The sequence below is a fragment of the Echinops telfairi genome, unplaced genomic scaffold (genome assembly GCF_000313985.2).
Source record: "Echinops telfairi isolate 266 unplaced genomic scaffold, ASM31398v2 ScPeMD7_7425;HRSCAF=8463, whole genome shotgun sequence".
Classification (NCBI taxonomy): Eukaryota; Metazoa; Chordata; class Mammalia; order Afrosoricida; family Tenrecidae; genus Echinops; species Echinops telfairi.
Window position 1 is genome coordinate 6,022,777 of NW_022111325.1, and position 18,088 is coordinate 6,040,864.

Consider the following 18,088-nt stretch of genomic DNA (forward strand, 5'->3'; position numbering starts at 1 on the left):
CTGATGGGAATTTTAGTTCTTTGAATACTTTCCGAAATTGTGTCATTCACTCCTAAGCGCTCCTGGGAATCTGGGGGGTAAAAAGCTGCAATGTATGACAGTGCCTCGGCTTCTGGTTGTCTGGCACTTGTGACATTGTGTGTGTGTCCGCTGAAGAAACAAACGCGAGGGAATAAAAATGAAGTATTTCATCAAAAGTTTCATAATGAGTTTTATCAAATGAATAAATATGCATCACAAGTGCATTTCCATCTAATTTGTAATACCTATGGACAGAATCAACATTCCTGCTAGCCCTTAGAATAAGTATGCTGTGGCACGGATGGATGTGAAAAAAGAGGTAGGGTGTAAATTCGTGACTTCCAGCGTGGACAGTGGCTGCTCATCGTAGTGCATCCTGATCACAAGAGTCATTTCAACAACCAGTCCTCTGAACGCTACACAAAAACTAGGTGTTGATTCTGCAAACCAGTGCAAACCAGCTGAATCCCACCACTGATCTAAACACAGCTCGTGTCCCAACACAGGCACGGACACTCTGGCCAGTATTGTCCTGAGGAGAAAACCCGAACTTCTCTAAGAGGCTTACCATCCCCATCCCTTCCCTAGTCCGCCCCTTGGCATTTTGCTTCAGTCTCCTGACATTCTTAGAAAGAGTCTCTGTGCCTTCTTCTTTCTTCCTGGCTTAATAGTACCTCTTGCAAGGGCATGTCTCCAGCCTCCAGGCCTTCTGTCAGGGGTTCAATTGTGCCCCTTCTCCAAATATGTGTTGGAATCCTGCCCTAAACCAGTGGATGTAATCTACTCCAATGTAGCATAATCACCATCCATAATGCAATGTAAAATGATCTAAGCAATGAGTTCATTGTGGGCATGCCAGCGTAGGATAAATCCTAAACCAATGCATGTCTGCGTTGTACAGAGAGCAGCATGGATGTAGGGGTGCAAGCACAGACAAGGGCAGAGGGCTGATGGGGAGGTTGTTGCGAGTCCAGGCAGCAAAGAATCCCCGGGGCTGCCAGTGAGGAAGAAGTCAATGCAAGCAAGACCTTCTAGGGTTAGACTTCTAGCCTCCAGACTGAGAAAACAGAGTTCTGTTCTTTAATGCTCCCCACTTGTGGTTCTTCTGTTGCAGCAGCACAACATGACTAAGACATGCTCCCAACCACTCCCTGCATTGACCCTTGCCAGAGCACTCACCACACTGGGTTGGGATGAGTCGTATCCTCCTCCCAAGGTTTACAGCAAGCACTGGAAGGAGTAGAGCCATGCTTGCCTGTCTAATCCCTCAGACCTCCATAGTGTCCCTCATGATTTGCGACATACAGCAGGCACTTAATAAAGGCTAACTGAAGGTGCTCTTGATGTGTAAATGCATAGAACCTTTTGAATCAGGGACACCTCGTTCAGCATTGTATAGACTATGTGGGAGATGTGTGGAGAAGCAACAATCTCACGGTTTGAAGTTTTGGGTTGAATAAAAGTTTTTATGATTTGGGTAAGGCATTTGTACTCCCCCCGTGCCGTGTCAGAGTAAAAGAACTGGGCTCCATAGTTTTCAGTAGACGATGGTTCACAGCAAATTGCCAGACCTTTCTTCTGAGGGCTCTCTCAGTGGGCTTGAACCACTACCGACCGTCTGTTCACCAGCTGAGCAAGTTCACTGTTTCCACCGCCCTGGGACTTCACGTTCAGGTTTGCAGAGACTATTTTCTTTAAGTCAAATACATCAGGCTAACTTCCTAAGAACATATGAAGAAATACTTTTTTGGTCCAGGAAGATCCTAGAACATTGGAAGTTGGCATTGGAAGAGAGTGGGCAACGCAACCCAAAATTGCAAGATTGATAAAGAAAACCTCTCCCTGTGACCTTAACATAATCTCTGCCTCATCGCTGCCAATTCGAATACAAATGTGATTGACTTCCTTTCTCTCACCTGTAGGTGAAGCATGAGGATTAGAAGGGAGGGTGAGAACAAGAGAGACTGTCGTGGTGGACCAGAAAAACAAACTCAAGTGTCAGAAAACACCTTTTAATACCCTTCCTTGGAGCCACAGATATATGGAATAAAAGGGAATCTAAAAGCTAAACAACTGAAACTCACAATTCATGGGCCAGGCGGAAAGGGCAGGAGGGATGCTGTGTACGCAACACGGACTTTTCAAAGAATCACAGGTTTACATTGTGGTGGCAGTAGGCTTTATGCGCTGGGCTGCAATCAACAAAGGCAATGGTTCCAAGCCACCAGCCACCCCGCGGGAGACAGACGAGGCTCTCTACTTCCTTAAAGGGTTACAGTTGGAAGTCCACAGGGGCAATTCTACTCTGTCCCGTAGGGTTGTGGAGAGTCTGAAAAGTATGTTTTTTTTGCTTGGTTTGTGGGGTTTTTTCCCCCCATTGGAGAAATCCGGCGGATGATGTTGTGCGTGCTGTCCAGCAGATGGCGGCCTGAACCAAGTAATGCGAAACAACCTCCAAGGGAGTCAAGCACACTCATAATTTAAGGTTAAAAAGTACCTCCAGTTTTGACTGGTAAATCTCTATTTCTATTCTGGTCACACATTCAGGAGATAATGGAGCCCACACCCGCTTTAAAACACATACACACGCATGCACGCACATTCCTCCAACAGGGAATAAAGTAGTAGCAACACCATTTTGTACAGGCAAACATTAATAAACTGGATTTACAGATACACATGTATGTGTATGTACAGTGCATCTGTGCTCAGAACGAATCCACCTCCTTCCAATGGGTCCTTCACATCACCTATTTGCTCCTTAAATATGTCCAGCATTCTCTCTTTCCTAACAATTCTATAAAGAAGCTTGGTTACCAACCCAAAGAGAGAGGGAACGGCTACCAGACAAAATAGTCTTTTTCTTCCAGATAGCGCACATACAAACAACATCTGCACACATCCACCCGTTCTACTGCCCCACCCTCCTGTGGCCATAGGAAAACTGCCCTGGGGCCCATCACTCCCTAAAGTTAATTTTGGATATTTCTAGCCTCTTCCCCTCCCACCTGTTCAGGAACCTTGACCCATTAGTTATTCTCTCTCTCTCTCTCTCTCTCTCTCTCTCTCTCTCTCTCTCTCACGCACACACACACATTCAAATTGACCCTCCCAACAATTCCTGCTGGCACACTGGTTATGCACTGGACTGCTAACTGCCATAGGAAGACGGCCTTCTGACCCCTGCTGCATGCCCATATATCATACAGAGATGCCCCTCCCTCCCTGCCTCCCCTGCCCTCCTCCTGTGGTCACTGACCTGTCTTCTTGTCCTGACCCACGACAGAAACTAAGACAACTCTCACCATCGCCTTCCATGTCACGGAATCTAATGGATAGTTTTAGGCGCCATTGTTCCTGACCTCTCAGTGGCATGTACTGCTCTCAACTGGTCCCTTTGAACACCCCTCCTATAGTTCCTGAAACTTTCATATTCTATCATCCCTATTTATCTAGTTATTCAATTATAACCACATTGCTCTATCTTCTTCTCTATTTTCCTTAGTTCATCCTTAGACAGTTGTGGGGGTTTTTTTTTGACACTTTCCCTTAGCTGATCTCATTCCTACTTTTGGCTTCAAATAGCTGCAACAAACAGATGACTCCCCAATGTAAGCTATCAGTTCAGACTCTGGCCCAGATCTTCACTTTATGGGCATGAACTTTAACAGACTGGGCATCACCTCTGAACAACTCGAATGTTTCTCAAAAGGACGTGCAGAATTGGAGTCATCATCTTCTCCCCCCAACTTGGTCTTTGTCGGTGTCACTGTCTCCGCGAATGAGATGCATGCCAGGCGTCTCTGACCGCTCTGCTCTCCTTTGCATGGTTCCAGTCTTCCATCCAACCCTGCTTACCAGTGTCTCTTAAACCTATCTGCACTCTATCTCTGCCCCACTCCACTCCATGTCCCTCTGCCTCCATCCTGTGAAGCTAGTCACCTGACATCTACTGGTGTAAGTCCTCATTCGGGGCCAGCATCTGTCTGTCTGTCCCGGCATCCTTCCACTCTGTCCTCTGTGCCGCCGCTGGAGCATGTACAAAGTGCAAATCTGAGCAGGTTCCCCTCTAGCGGACGACCTCTCAGTGACTCCCCATCGCCCTCAGAATAAGGACAAAAGCCCTGCGGACTCTGCCTCCTGCCTCTTTCTCAAAGTTCATGTCCTGCCGCATTGCCCCTCCCTTCCTGTAGCCAAAGCACACTGGCAAGTCCATCCTTCATACTTGGCATGCTCCTCCCACTGCAAGACCTTTGTGCACACTGGCCTCTTGGTCTAGAAAGTTCTTTCTTGCATTGTTTGCCTACTTACTTCCTACTGACCTTTCTGACTCAAGTCAAGGCACACTTCCTTCCTCTAGGAAACTTTCCTTGACCTCTCTGGATGGGTCAGTCCCCTTGCCATCAAGTTCCTTTGCTCCAGAGATCTCACCTTCACGCACAGTAACACTTGCATGTATTTCTCTGAGAATCCTAGCCTCCGTATGCCTACTGGTGCATTTCAGAACCCAGTTAAATGCTGACTGTTTTCACTGGCCACTGTAGCACACAAACATACCCAGCTGACACTGACTCAGGGAAGCCCCTGTGTGCCAGAGGTAAAGTGTACTTCATACAGTTCTCAGCAGCTGATCCTTCAGAAGCAGTTATCCAGGGCTTTCTTCCACGGCACCTTTGAGTGGACTTGAACCTCTAAACTTTTGGTTAGCCTTTAGTCTTCACCCTTATACCACCCAGGAGCCCTTACTGGAACAGGTCTAAACCCAACCCACTGCCAGCGAGTTGATTCCCATCATGATGACCCGATACAGGATTTCAGAGACTATGGGAACCTGAAATCTTTATGGAAGCAGACAGCCTCATCTTTTGCCTTTGGAGCCACTAGTAGGTTTGAACCACCAACCTTGTAGTTAGCAGGCCAAAGCTTACCTGATACGCCCAGCAAATAGTAGGTAATACATAAATATTTGTTAAATGTATACATGCACTGATGTGTATTCTCTGTCAGGTTTCTATTTATTTAATACAGGTTGAGGTCACTGGCCCCTTCATCTCTAAATGGACACACTGCAACCACAAACTCATGCTACCTCTCTCTGTGCTTTCTTAACCAGGGCACGCCAGGCATCCCACAGTGGGCCTTGGCAGCCACCACACTGACTCTAAGGTTTGGGTCAAATCTGTGTGTGTGTAAATGTAGCTCTCTATTGAAATATAACACAGCATGTACACCAACGTGTAGTATAAAGCATTAGAAGTCAAAGAAATCTGTGCTTGGCCACTGTGTCAGTCTGGGCTCATGAGAGCAACAAATCCACAGAAACTCATGTATAAGAGAGGGTTTTATATAAAGGGTAAGTGCACATCAAGAAACCATCCCCACCCAGAGCTGCCCAAGTCCACATATCCAATATTAACCCATGTGTCCAACACCAATCCACAAAGTCCTCCTCAATCTCATAAAACAGACACAATGCCACCAACCACAGGAGGGAAGCCGAGTCAGGGAATGTGTAAGCATCTCAGTGCTGACAGGGGTCTCCACACGGCTGCTCCAACACCCAGGGCTGCATCATGGTAGGTCTATGTGGTTTCTCCTCAGGGATGTCTTACAGGAAGTGAGCCTTGCCAGCTGAAGCAGGGAACTGGCTAAGGCAGCTGCACCCTGGTCCGGCCATCAGAAAGCAAGAGACCCAAGAACTCGAAAGGTGAGGCTCGCTGAGCCATTTATCCCTCCGCCCTTCAATTAACCTCACATGTGTTTATGGGCCAGGTTGGCAAAACAAACTTTAACTGTCTCAGCCACTTTAGTCTGTGTTATCTGAAACCCAGGATAAGTCATTGTTCCCCGTGGCTACTAGGGACACATGAGTACAAAAACTTGAAAAGCATTGGTAGAAATTAGAAATTTTTAAATAATGTAATGTATTTATATATATTCAATGTTCACCCAAAATAAATGTTATTCCTAAATGATTGTCTGTTGCTTCAAATACTACCATGTTCTTCCTCAAAAGTGGCCTAAACATGCTGTAGAATACTATCTTTCTTTAAAAGATTGATTATTAGAGAATGGTAGTGACTTCTCAAAGATTGTCCCCTATGACTTCACAGAGTCGGGCCTGTGGCAGGTGACACTTTCAGGAACGACCCTGACCCAGCAACATAGCAGCTGAGTCCTAGTCTCCTCTCTTCCCAGTCCCCCAAGCACTGGCCTTTAGTCTAACTCCACCTCTCAAGTTGTCTCCTCCCCGCTGACATGCTTGTCCTCCCATCTGACTGGAGGGTAATCTGTCACTCCAAGTAGAACATGGCTCCCAGCGGCCCTTTCCCAGGATCTGCTCACAGGTCAGGACTGAGGATTGTGGTCAAGCTCCCACAGGGACCACGGAAGGGCAAAAGAGCTCTTGGAGGTTAGCTGCCACCTTACATATCGCATCCTACACTGGGCCTTCCTGTCCGAGAAGTGAAGGGATATGACCTCCGAAGAGAACACAGAGACTTTTAAAAGCATCATTTTCCATAATAATTCATGGGGACAACGAAAAGGCATAACCATGTGGGCTTTTATATACAAAAAAATGAACACTTTCACTAATAGATGGCAACCATTTTAAAGAAAATAAATAAAAATAACGAGGCGCATGACACAATATAGTGATTCCTGCCAGGTCCATGTACAAGAGATGGCAATTACGTATTTAGGTGGGTGTTGATATAAATGTTCTCCACTTCCTGTGCTACCTACACCACTATCTGGAATCAAAGTGCCACAGTCTGTTGTTTCCACAGGGCCACAGTTAAGCAGGTCGGAAGATTTGCTGCAAAAATGTCATAGGCTATTTTTCATCAATTCATAGTGACCCTATCAGACAGGGTAGAAATGTCCCTGTGGGCTTCCAAGACTGTCCTTTTTTTTTTTTTAACCCTAACCCTTGACAGGAGTAGAAAACCTCATCTTTCTCCCTTAGGACGTTGGTAGTTTCAAACTGCTGACCTTGTGGTTAATAGTCCAACCCAAAGCCACTATACCACCAAAGGCTCGTGCTCGGTAAAGTGAAGGAGCCGTGAAAAAGAAGACACTGGACAAGATGAGCTGACACAGCAATTGGCTCAAGCATAAGAACAATAATCGTGCGGATGTTACAGGAGGGGACAGTGCTTGGTTCTGTTTACCTCGGGTTGCTACGTGTCAGATCCAACTTGATGGGGCACTTAAGAACCACAACCACAGCCACCCTCTGTGTCAACAGCCCAGACTTTTCAATCTCCCTCCACTCAAACCCATCAATGGCTTTCAACGACACCTAGAAAAGGCGTGGCCTACAAGATCTATGCTAGTGCTTACCAATGGAGCCACCAGGAATTGACAGGAGGCAGTGGTTTGAAACTTTATTGGTGTGGTTGCTGTTGTCATAAGGTACAAAAGTCACTCCCAGCCTAACTCTGCCATCCCTCTGTGGGTTGGTTGTACTGTGGTGTCTACTGTGCTGCTGTGAAGTCAAAAGCTATGGCCCTAGTATTTCAAAGACCAATAGGGTCACCCATGGTGGACAGAGGTCAGCAAGGTTTGCATGCAAACACAGACTGGGAAAAGGGTCTGTTCAATTTCCCATAGTTGGCTAATGAAAACCTTTTTGATGGCAACAAAGCATTGTCCAACTTGCTTGCTTGGGATAAGTCATCAGGAGAGATCGGTGGCTGGAGAGGGCATTATGTGAAGGGGAGGACCAGCACGGGTGAAGGCGACACTTCGTGAGATGAATTGCCCGAGTCGTCACAATGAATTTGAACATGCTGTCATCATGAGAACGATGCAGGGACGGCCAGTGTTTTGGTTTTTGTGCAAAAAGTCACCATCAGCCAAAGACAGAGCAAGAGTGTTCTTTTGATCAACTGCGTTTCGTGGAAAAGGGTGCTTGGTTTTCAGGTGTCCTGCAGTGCTCAGGAGCATCCCACCAGAGGAAGCATTGCCCCATGCTGTGTGAACTTCCATCAAAGGACCTACTGAAAATTTCCTAGATCCAGCTACCTCCACATATAAACACATAGTTTTCTCTTTTTTTAATATTTTAAAAATACATAGTTTTCTGTATGGTTTTAGAATGTCTTAAATTTTGCAAGAATTCAAAGCACTGTGGACTTTGCAAGAAGCTTCATTTTCTTTTCAGGAAAAAAAAGGATAACGTATTCACCAATATGGAACTGTTTTTATTAGAGACACAGGAAAGAAAACAGAATTTTACACCTGCGAGTTCCATAGCAGGAAGGCAAAGGTGAAGTGAGATTTTTGACTTATACTGTGGGGTGTTGGATGTATGTGGTTGAAAACATCACCATGTATGGTATGTCTACAATCAGTCTCTGCTCTTGATCTCATACTACTTCTCTGCCCCCTCTTCCCATAAATTCACACTGACCTCCCTGGGGTTCCTCAAAACCATCAGGCCTGTGCCCCCAGTCTCCGCTCACGTGGTTTCGTCCGACGGGGATGCCTCTTGTTTAGACCTCAGGGAGTGCCCTCATTTCACCCACGTCTTCACTCAGATGCCTCTTCCTGTGAGAGAGCTTCTGTGGCCACCACTTTTCTCTTCACCTTCTAGTCCCTTGTCATCATTAAAACCCCTCCACAGCATGCATCTGTCCTTAACATCATAATATTTACTTACCTGTCGATCATTCATCTCTGCCACTGGGATGCACACTCCATGAGGGGGTGGGGACGGCTATTTCGGATTCCAGTACCCAGAACATGGAAACTGTCACCAAGTGTGTACTTGACAAATGGTTGAGTGAGTGAATTAATGCATGGAGATATTGCCTGTCTCCCTGCTCTCCTGGGAGCTACATCATTTTCTCTCCCCCAGCTACCTAATTTATAGCCAATCTATGTTCGTATTAATTCTTTCAGATATATCCATCAAATGCCTACCATATATCAAGCAGTGAGAATACAATAATAAATAAAGCATACCCTGTCTGCATACTTTGCAATTAATGATCAGCACCTTGGACGCATTTGAATCCAACGGTAAAGGGACTTAATAAAAAAAAATCACCAAGTTGTATTTTACAGACTGAGTATCTTTAAAAGACACTCAATGATTTTCATAAAATAGGAGTTAACTCTCAAGTATTAAGAAGAAAACTACTGAAGGATTTTTCACCAGTGTGGAAATCTTGCCTCCAACTGTCGTGATATCCTTGGTCTCATCCCCCAAACTGCATTCCTCACAGGCTGAGGAAGCTGGAGGCTGGGTGAAGTGATAGTAAATAGAGGCTTCTAGTTCCCATACACATTGCTGGTTGTGCTAAAGCCCACATTCTAAGTTACAAAGAGACCTTGTGATCTTGGCAAGGCTCTCTCTACCAGCCAGAATGATCCAATCTGTCTCTTTTCTTAAGGCATCAGAGGCCAGCATCAGCCCCAGCTAACAGCACAGAGCCACCCTGGAGGGTGCAGGCAGGGCTTCAGTATGCAGCAGACCTTCTCCCCCTGCTTTCATTTCCCCACCTTGCAACCAGGCACCACCTGGGAGATAAAAGAAATTAGAGTAACTAGAAAACTAATGCCATCCAACTGCTTATTGTTAAACAAAAACCAGCTCCCAGGGGGTCCATTCTGACTCTGGGAGCCCTCCTGTTTGTCTGTCGGGTGGCACTGTGCTCCACCGGGTCTGCAAGGGCTGGTTGGCCAGAAGTAGGTCATCAGGGCTTTCTTTTAAGACACCTTGAGATAAACTCAAACTTTCAACCTGTTGATGAGCAGCAAAAGCATATTCATTATCTGTACCACCCTGAGACTGCACATATTTGATAGGACAACATTCTTAGAATAGCTAACATAAGTCTCTTTTGGTTCATAATGAAGGAAATGCAAGTACAAAGAGGTTCAATAACTTGACAAAGGTGCAACTCACCAAGGTCTTCTGATTCCAGATTAGAACAAGGAAAATATTGGTTAAAACGGGGCTGGGGGAATTATCTATAGGTGTTAGTTCTTGTTGGCAAGAGATTTCATGTAAGGAGCCAGATGCATTACAACCAACTTAAAATCTGACCCAAGCCCACTTCAGTGGATGTTTGCACCAACACACCCCAGTCCCTAAAGTCCCATGAAGCCTGGAAATATTAAGAGAAAGCCTCTAGCAATGAACAAACCTACGAACAAACCAGAAAGGACCAGACATCCTGGGCAGCCCCGGCCACAGTAATGCATAGAACACGCTCCTTATTTTCTTGTAACTGTTCCTCTAAAACAGCCACATTACAATAGAATGCTACTGTGACATTAGAGAGATAGAGCATGCTGAGTTATGCTTGCAAACTGTGGTTCACACACATACCACACAGGCCCATTTCCATTCAGGCCAGCGGTTAAACACTATCATCTAAGATAAACTGTGCGAGCAACATAAGAAAGGCCCAAGGAAAGCCTGTTCAGGAATTTCTGGCCGGCACCAGTACCCTCCAAAGGGTATATCCCCAGGGCTGGTGGGAGAAGTTCACGTTTGAATGGAGTCTCCACCAAGGTCACGTGGAAAGGTAAAGCATGTCAGCTCTGTCTGTCAGGCATTCACGTCACTTGTAGACAACGTATAATTTTGAGAGTTGTAAGAGCCTCATTAAAATGATCTTTCAATAAAAAAGCAATGGCTACAATCATGTCCTAAAACCAAAAAGACAAACTCACTGTCATTCCATCGATTCTGACGCATCTTGGCTCTTGCAGGCGTTGTGAACTGCTCCTGTGGGTTTCCAACACTGTCATTCTCTCTTTGTGGAAGAACACCTCACCCGTCTCCTGCACAGCAGCACCAGGGCTCCATACCAACATGAGGTGGAAGGGTGGGGTGTGGGAGGAGGTGAACATCAGTTAATCTCCACAGTCCCCCTGACTGCACCCCCCCCTTAATTCAGCCCCTGTCATGGTTTGGTTAAGCCCATATGTGGACTCATTGTCAGATTATTCAATATGCAAGGGAAACATTGGCTTCTCACTTACATACTAATCTGCAGTGAACAATCTCACATTCCCTCCACCACGTCAAATACTCTGCACCTTCCTAGAGAATCAGAGCCTCTTTTCCAAGTTACAATCCAGGGCCCGGACGAGGGCCTGCAAACAAAGTGACCAGTGCTTCCCTTGCTTACTTGGTAATCTGCTACTGTGTAGATGTTTTCATTATGTGGATGTTTCCATTGCCCTCCACCCCCACGGGCTAGCTCAGAGTTCAAGGGCAAGTCCTGTGAGCCTCACGTGGAGAGAGGCTGACTCTCCCCCAACAACCTGGGAGTGGATGTGCTCCTCAGGTTTCCTGAGTTCGCCTGAGGTGGAGGTCAGTTCCTGGCAGGGGAGGCTCCCTATAAAGCTGGCGGCAACCCTAGGTTGCCAGCTTAGCCCCCAAATGAACCCCAAGCCACATCCCTATCTGACTAAGCTCCCAATCTGGCTGAAAAGACCCATTAGGAGACAGGGAAAGAGAATAAAAGTAAATGCAAGATGAGAGAGGGCGTGAGAATATAAGGACTATAAAAATTAACATTGCCCAGCTAACAGGAAAGGTTACAAACTTCCCCACAGCAAGGAGTACTTCCGATTAAAACTAGGGCTTTTGCGTTTCTGGGGACAGGCTACGCCAACCCCTTGCTGGTAATTAGTGTGTTGCCATGTGGTTTATTCCCCCTGAGACAATGAGCAATGATTACACTTCACCTTATAGATGAGAAAGTGAGTGATGAGCCTTATCAAAAAACGTCCAGGGAATGCAGAAGTATAGCTGCCAAAGAGTGAAAGGCAACCTCTTAGGCATGCCCCCATCGGATGGCCCAGAAAAGGAGTGCTGACCTTGGAGGACGGCTGGCCATGTCCCTGAGGGACGCTGACAACAGTGGGACAATCTTTCTGTCTTGTCAGAGAGAAAAGGAGGAATCCCAGTGGTCCCAGCACCTGTGACCTGGCATCTCAGGCACTACATACTGTTACCCTATAGGAAGCAAAGGATTCAAAGGCAGCAGACATAGGGACCTCCTCTAGACAAGGAGAATCAGTAAGAGAGGGCAGCGAAAGAATGACGAGGATGAGGAGGGAAAAGGAGAGGAGGCTTCAGATTCCCAAGGAAAGGGATTTTCTTTCTCTCCCCAAAGCCTCCAGGGAGGAATAAATATAATTATTAGCTGAACATGACAGCAAATAAAATAAAAGAGGCACCTGCCAGGTGACCATCTCTGCCGGGACTCGAACCCGGAACCTCTGGATTAGAAGTCCAGCGCGCTCGTCCATTGCGCCACAGAGACCTCACCGCACACACAGCATCAGCACCAGAACTGAAAAAGCACATACCTTCTGCATCACCGAGCCATCTCAGCATCCTGCTCTCTGAGCGGTGGGGGGACAGGGACAGCTGGAAAATCCGGAGTGGAAATCCACCAGCCGGCTCCATCAAAGCTTTTCTCAATATCCTGGATCCTGGGCTCCACAGAGGATTGGTGGAAAGTGACGGTGATCATATTCCTAAACCCAAAATCCCTAATGGGAAAGGACAGAACAAGAGCCACTACTCTCCTCGCCCCTTCAATCCCAAGGGAGGATTCGGAGGTAGCTTCCCCATTCTCATGTTAATTAAGCAGCGCCCTCCCTGCTCCGCCGCCAGGGAAAGCCTAAACCCTTCTCTACCTCCACCCCCATTCCCTCAGTTTGGTTCCATCCCAGTCCAGCTATGCTCAGACAGGGGCTGGGCAAAACGGAGGGATTCGGGAACACCCTCCATCCCAGAGACAAAGGAGCGGCTTTCATAAAGGAAACTGCGTGAGTGTGAACCGGCCACACTGACTGTCAGGGAATCTGGGCTCCGGGAGACTGGTCCCGATCTCTGCATTCAGGGCTGTGTTTGTCAAGCCAGTGGGGAGGTACCCTGTGAGTCTGATCTGATGTTCCTTCAGCATGTCTCTAGAATTAAGGATGAGGATGAAGATGGAATAGTGTTAAAGGCGTATGCATTAACTCAAATGAGAGAGAGAGAGAATGTGTGTGTGTGTGTGTGTGTGTGTGTGTGTGTGTGTGCATGCATATAGACAGGGAGGATGCAAGTAGCAGTTCACTGATGAAATACAGAGGTACTCTCACAGCCCTCCACCAATACCTGCCTCCCCTCCCCCACCCCTCCCCTTAACCCTAATTCCTTGCCATTCTTTCTTGGTAGGGTTGCCTAATGAAAACAGTGGGGACTTCTAGGCTACCTGAACTTGCTAGAGGCATTCCTAGCATAAACACATAACCCTGCCTCTCTAGCTACATATGAAGGTCTCCAGGCCCATCCCAGAGCAAAGAAAATAATTCTGAGTTTTTAACGTCTCCTGGAAAATTCAATTTCACAATCATTTTGGTTATAATTTCCAACATGCTAGTTCTGCTGAGTGCCCAATCAAAGTCTTTCTTACTTTACCTTCAGCTCATTTTCTCCTAACTGCTTCCCAGACACATCCAGGGATAATTGACGCTGATTTAAAGGCTCTGATTTAGTGCCTGCCACCCCACTCCCTCTGAAAGGTTACTATCAAGGCTGCCAGCAGATTCAGATGAGCCTCCTCCTCCCTCTTGGGAAATGCTTCCCTGGCTGGGCCACGGCTCTGGTCAGGGCCAACAGACTGCAAGCAGCACTCGAGTGTTCTTTCTGACCCATGAGCCCAGGTGATGGCCCTGTGAAGAGACAAGACAAAAGGAAGTGCCCCAATTAGGAAGGGTCACAGGCTCCTCTCCATTGCCATTAAACTGCACACCTTCTTACAGGTTTATCTGACCCTGGGGAGGAGACGTGGTCAGAAAGGAACCATTGTAGTCATGTTTTGAGATGTAAGACAAAGACTGTTAAAAGCAGCCACCTCATCGAGCTTTCTTTCCCTCTAGGACTTAGAGATAGGAGTTCAGAAAAGTGGAATTGATGTATAAATTATAAATCTAAAGTAAGGAGGCACAGAATGGCTACTTTTTTGACACATTTACCCTAGTGGACGCTCAACGCATGACCGCAGGATTGAATGCTAGTGCAGAGGTTGTATTGCTTGGAGCAGCTCTTAACGAAGTGCTAGTCTAGGGGTTAATGGGGCCTGTAAAGCAGAGCAGAGCCCCACAGGCCAGCGGGACATACACTGGCACAGGGGAGGGAAAGACAGTCTTTTCCACCAGGTTTAATTACTGTTCTTGTACACTCACACTCCACTTCTTACCCTAAAAGTACTATAAAGTATTGTGTGAGAGTGCTATAATAAAACAGCGAGAAAAGGTTTTCACATGAAAAAAATAAAACACCCATTGATGGTTCTCAAGGGTGGGAGGGAAGGAGATAAGTGGTTGGCTAGAGGGTCCGCATGCTTTAACATGGGTGAAGAGAACGGCAATATAGAAGAGGGAGGTCAGCCAAAAATGATGGGGGCAAAGGAAGACACTAGGAGGAGTCCAAGGATTAAAGGCAACAGAGATAAATACTGGCTTGTGCACAATCATGAAAGAATAGTAGTTGCATGGATAGACACAAAGGCAGTGGGCATGGGAGGGAGAGTAGGAGTATACGCACAAGCAAACATGTTTAGCAGAGGACATGTGCACATGGATAGCTACCTTTGCTGCAAACATATCCATAAATGTGGTGGAGCATACAAAAGGCAAATTCACGAAAACATCTTAGACATAGCCAAACACATTGAGGGAATATTTTCTGGACATGAGGGCTAAGGACCATAGTCAAGAGGAACACCAAGGTCAACTGGCATAGCATAGTCTATAAAGACAATCTTCTAAATCCTACTTTGGTGAGTAGCAAGTGAGTCGCCATCAAAGATCAACCGTTGGTATCTCTTTGTCCAAAGGAAAGAAGGAGGGAAACCGAAGAGAGGAGCATGGAAACAATAAGCCCAATGGACTACCAGACCACACAAACATCAATCTCCATGATCCAAGGTCATCACTAGATGGTATCTGCCTGCTACTACCAACTACCCTGAAAGGGGCCATATTAGAAGTTCCTGGATAGAGTGGGAGGAAAATGTGAAACACGCTCACAATCATAAAAAGGCCAGGTTTACTGGTGATCATAGAGACTAGTGGGACCCCTGAAGCAATGTCCCTTAGTCAACCTTCAGAGAAGGAAATGAACTCATCCTTGCAGTTCAACTCTCAACTAAACAATAGACAGGAGGGGGGACAATGACACTAGTGAGGCACACCTGAGACTCATCAGCCATTTGATTCAAAAGGACAGCAATTTACCCAAGTGCAAAGTTCAGAAAATGAGGAGGAATGAAAAGAAACAACACAGCGAGGAAGTGGGAGAAGCACGATTACACCGTATATACTCGAGTATAAGCCGACCCGGATTTCAGCCGAGGCACCTAATTTCACCACAAAAACTGCATTAAAAATGTGCTGGAAAACTCGGCATGTACATGAGTCTATATGGTATTTTGTACAGATTGCAGTCAATGAGATCTAACAAAATGTATGTGAATTGTTGGGTGGAAATTGATCCACCCTGTCAGCCTTCGCACAATTCACAGTAAAAAAGTTCCTTGAAAAAGAGATACTGTCCTATACTCAAGCTATCTATCAGTTCCTTGAATTTGCCCCCAAACATCTCTACCTCTTAGGACAGTTTGTGTTCTTCGACCAGAATGAAGTATCGCAGCTCTCCATTTCCCGTCAGTAATTTCATTGACGTTTTCCCATGTTCTCAATTGATACTAGAGAGATGAAGATAAACAGCAACATGGTCCCACTCTGAAGGATCACATAAGCCAATTCTCTCACAGGTGGAGGAACTTCTACTAAAGACACCAGCTATAAGAAGAAATCAATGGTATTAACCGCTGAGTGAAGTGGTGAAGTCCCCCAGGTAACACCGTGTGTGGCTCTGGAAGAGAAAGACTTCGCTTCAATTGCAAACTGTATAACTTACTTTCTTGGAGACATTGAGCAGACTTTCCTAACTTCTTTTCAAATCAGTTTCCTCATTTGTAAAGTGGAATCCATAACACACAGCAATGATGTTGACAAAGATGTACTTTAACTGAAATTTCATCATAAAATGTGTTCCTTCCCTTCCTCTATCAGCAATAATCATCAACTCTATTGCCTGGGGTGCTTCCTCCCTTTTAATATTCTTTGTTCATTCCCACCGCGACCGCCCCTCCAACTACAGAAATTCCTCCACTCTCACAAACAAACCCACCTTATGTATCTTCCCAGGGTCCTATCTTATACCTATAGTCTGGTTCAGTGGTCTGCTAACTACAGTTAGAGAACTGCACGCAACTCTTTCACTGTGCACAGGTGGCTTTGAAGTAAAACTGAAAATGAAAAAAAAAAACTATCATGGCTTCATTTCTAAAATTTTAAAAAGATATTATTCAGATAATGGCAATTTCATTTGTCTGTGAAAATATATTTATGGCTCTCAAATAATATTTTTTCATTTTTATATAATTTCCAAACAGTTTTATTGGCACATAATTCACATATCATACAATTGAACAATCCAATCGTTCAATCACATCAAGGGGAGTTGTACAATCACCACCACATCTATCCTAGAGCCTCCCAACCCCCCTATGGTCACAGAGCCTCAAACTGAGCTGTGCAATCACTTATCAGTTCTAGTGCTCTCTGCCCCCTCCAGCCCTCACTGCTCACTCCCGAAATCCCCCTTTCCTCCACATCCCCTCCCCCACCCCTGCATGCCCTACAACACCTTATATCAGTTATTATCATCACGCATCCGTTCCTCCTGGTGCTTCACTGCTGGGAAACCCAAGAAGAAACAGTGCAAGACAAATCATGCTAAAATGGTAAGGATAAGATTATATTAGGATAAAGGCAAAAATACAAATGATGAATAAGAGGGAGAAGACCTCCATCAATGATCAAAAAGCAGGGAAGAGAGTTCAGTCATGGGACATCTAAAAGATACTTGCACCCAGTACTGGTTTGGGGTGTGTCTATAGGGAGGACAACTAGCCTGGTGCCCAGTTTGATCCTGTATAATCCAGATTACAATGGTCTCTGCCTGATAGTAAGGCGGTTTGGGACTCTTGCCTTGGCTAGAGTGGCTCTGTCAACAGCTGGGACTGCCTAGATAGTCTGCAGATGGGTTTGGGCTCCCACTGTCCTCCTTAGCCTTGTACAAATGGGTGTTCATAATTTTAGCTCTGATACTTCTCTCTTCACTGTATTTGAATTTTATAATTGCCATCTTTGGATCACACAAGCTGGTGTGCTTCCTCTGTGGACTTAGTTGGCTCCTCACTTAGATGGCTGCTTGTTGGAATAAGAGCCTTTCAGACCCCAGACACTTTGGAGCAGTTTTAAAATCATTGTGAAGGACAGGATTGCCTCTTCTGTCTCAAAAGTTTGCTTACCCTGATCTAGATCAGCAAAAGTAGTCTGCACTAATACAAGAGTTTATTTATTAAAAAATAAATAAATCGATGTCTCTCTGACATTTCTCATTTTGCATTATCATCTATAAATCAGAGTATTAGATAGATGGAGTAAAACACCGACATAGTCATACAACTGACCCAGCCCTTATACCCTCATCTCCTAATCCCCATAATTGCCCCCCACCTTACCCCACCCCACCACCAGATAGTAACCAACTGTTGCCCACGGAGGCTATTCCTAACCATGACGACCTCGTGTGTGTCAGAGTAGGACTGTGCTCCATAGGGTTTTCAGTGACTGATTTTGTGTGTGTGTGAAAAGCAAGTGTGAGTAGTGTCTCTAAAATCGATTTTGGGTTTTTTTAAAAGGAAGAAATCATCCAAAGAAAGTGGTACTTTTTAAAGGGGTAGGAGAGATGAGGGTAAGCCACTCAAAATGACTGAACGCAGTACTGTGTTTTTCTTCTTCTTTTCAACTAGGTGGATGGCATTTGTGTTCATGTAAACCCCTTAGAGGATAAGTACATTTCTCTTCCAAAAAATGTGTACTGATTTAACTCTCCACAGATCCGTGACTCAAGCATTACTCATGCTGTTAATTGAATGCCTCTCTTTGGCCCCCCAGACAAACTGAT

At 45.7% G+C, this 18,088-nt stretch overlaps 1 non-coding gene across 1 annotated transcript; it reads right to left on the bottom strand.

Moving 5' to 3' along the window:
• Positions 1 to 12,243: 12,243 nt before the first annotated feature.
• On the bottom strand, positions 12,244 to 12,317 carry TRNAR-UCU. Its single transcript has one exon. It is a non-coding gene; the product is annotated as a tRNA-Arg (tRNA).
• Positions 12,318 to 18,088: the final 5,771 nt, after the last annotated feature.